Consider the following 3,083-nt stretch of genomic DNA (forward strand, 5'->3'; position numbering starts at 1 on the left):
GGTGTATCACATTGATTTGCAGATGTTGAGTCATCCTTGTATCACTGAAATAAATTCCACTTTCTCATGGTGTGTGATCCTTTCACTGTATTGTTGAATTAGGTTTGCTATTACAATAATATCTTGGTTGGGCTGGCCGAGTGGCGCATTGGTTAAGAGCTGGCTTGGGACGCCCGAGGGCCCCGGTTTGGATCCCACATATGAGGGCCAGTGACACTGCCCTCTACAGTTAAGATGCTGAACAACAGCTCAACCTGAAGCTGGGCTGCCGTGAGTCGCCGGCGATAGCATAGGCTGCCCCTGCTGCAGTGGGTTGCCATGGGCTACCGTGTGTAGCCAGCAGCCAGTGTGAGTGGCCAGCAGCCGCCGTGAGAGGCCGTCCAGAAGTCAGCGACTGATCTGCCTCTCCCAGGAAGAGTGCAATGATGGTGCCAACCTGGGCCAGTGAAGCAACATCCTCCACAACTAGACTGAAGAACAAAAAAGGACAGCAACTTGTCTGTTCCCCTTCCCCCCAATTCCCCAATAAAAATCTTTAAAGAAAATAATAATAATACCTTGGTTTGTGAGCATAATTCATTCCAGAAAGAAACTACTTTTATTGCAAGATATCTCTTGTTTACCACGTTAAAATATATTGGAAATGTTTGCTTGTCTTGTGGAATGTTCGCAAACCAAGTTCTCACAGTCCAAGGTTTTACTGTAGTTTGTTGAGGATTTTTGCATCTATGTTCATCTGGAATATTACCCTATAAGTTTCTTTTCTGTGGCACCCTTATCTAGTTTTGGTATCAGGATAATGCTGGCCTCCTAAAATGGTTTTGGAAGTGTTCCCTCCTTTTCTATTTTTTGAAAAATTTTGAGAAGGATTAGTATTAATTAATTTTTAAATGTTTGGTAGAATTCACTAGTGAAGTTATCTGGTTCTGGTCTTTTTTTGTTGTGAGGTTTTGATTACTAACTCAGTCTTCCTACTAGTAATTGACATGTTTAGGTTTTCTACTTCTTCATGCTTCAGTTTTGGTGGATTGTATGTTTCTAGGAATTTATCCATTTCTTCTAAGTCATCTAATTTGTTGGCATATAATTATACATAGTAGTGTCTTATGATCCTTTGAATTTCTGTGATAAGAGTTATAAAATTTCTGATTTTATTTATTTGAGTCATCTCTCTTTTTTTTTTTGGTGAGTCTAGCTGAATGTTTATCAATTTTGTTTGTCTTCTCAAGAAAACCAGCTCTTCATTTCGGTTTTTCCTATTGTTTTTGTCTCTATGTCATTTATTTTCATTCTGATATTTGTAATTTCCTTCTTCATGCTCATTTGGAGCTTCATTTGTTTATCTTTTCTAGTTCCTTGAAGTACAAAACTAGGTTGTTAGACACTTTTCTTTTTTCTTGATGTAGGCATTTATCACTATGATGCTCCCTCTTAGAACTGCTTTTGCTGCACACAATAAGCTTTGGTATGTTGTATTTCCATTTTCATTTGTCTCAAGGGTTTTTTTTTAATTTTTTATTTTGATTTGACCCATTGGTTGTTCAGGGATGAAATATTTTGTATTAAAATGAAATTATTTATAAGTATAGAATTTAATATTACATCATTTATTAAATTCATTTATGTTACATCAGCATCTACATGTATGGTATACAAATATAAAAGTAATATGAATGATTTAATATTTCAAAAAAATGTCCAAAATCTATGTACAAATGTTGGGAATACTGCAATAAGTTCTGAGTACCTACAGAACCACAAACTGGAACATGCAAATAAGCAAGAAAAGGGAGAATTGACACTACTTGCAAATGACTTTGTTATGCAAAAAATCTATTGTATCTGTAATAATAAAGAAGGATCTGAAAAGTTAATTTAAGTTTTTTCTTACCTGAGTTATTTTGCTGCTCAAAATTTACATACTCTGAAGCTGGATGTGTGTTTCAACCCATTGACCTTCACAGCATTCTGATAGTTGCCTTTTCTTTTTTTTTTTTTAATTTTTATTGGGGAACAGCCAAGGTCATTGGTTACACATTGCTTTCATGCTATAATGGCATAGTTGACTCTTTTAGGGAGGGTGCAGCTCACATTGGCCCATGCGAGGATCGAACCGCAACCTTGGTGTTATCAGTACCATGCTCTAAAGATCTGAGCTAATCCGTCACCCCTTGCCTTTTCTTTTAAGGACACAGAACAAGATATATGGAGAAACATTTCCCTGAGGCTTTGAATAATATTAGGAGAATAGGTATTTAAGGTCACAGTTCCCAGTATGGTAGTGCTGAGTGTCAGATTCTGAGTGACTAAGGCATCCATGTGTTCTTTGAAATGTGTTATGTATGTTTATGTAGGGCTCTGTAAAATATGGGACCAGGACAGAGGCCCCTCTTGCCCAGGTATAATCTCAGTACTGGTTTTCCTTTTTACTGAGTGCCAGTTAAAAATCTTCTAATGGGAATGATTTCATCTATTTAGGTCACCTATGTACCTTGGAAGATGGTTTAGATACCCCTTCCATCCTCTGATGACTTTCTGTATTTGTTTTCTATCACCAAGTTACAAATTACCACAAACTTAGTAACTTAAAACAACGTGCATTCATTATCTCAGTTTCTGTGTATCAAGAGTTTGAGTCTGACTTAGATGGATCCTCTGCTCAGTCTCACAGAGCTACAATCAAGGTATTAATTGGGCTACATTTTCATCTGAGAGCTTGACTGGTAAAGAATCTGCTTCCAAGCAAATTTGGTTTGTTGGTAGAATTTATTTCCTTATGGCTATACAATTGATGTTCCTGGCTTTTTTCTGGTTGTTGGCTGAAGCCCACCCTCAGGTCCTAGAGGCTACCCAAGGATTCTATAGGGTTGTTGGAAAAGTCATGACATATTTTCTCTATGTTTATCAAAGGTCATTTATTTATATAAAGAACAAAAATCAATCAATGATATATTGCCCGTTTTGTTCGATAACCTTTTGCCATCTTTCAGTGAGCTTCATAATTCCACATTTGTAGAAGGACCTGTCTTTATTTGCAAAAAACTGAACAAGGTGCTGATTTACAGCCTCATCTGAATTGAACG

Source organism: Hipposideros armiger, unplaced genomic scaffold (assembly GCF_001890085.2).
Source record: "Hipposideros armiger isolate ML-2016 unplaced genomic scaffold, ASM189008v1 scaffold_76, whole genome shotgun sequence".
Classification (NCBI taxonomy): Eukaryota; Metazoa; Chordata; class Mammalia; order Chiroptera; family Hipposideridae; genus Hipposideros; species Hipposideros armiger.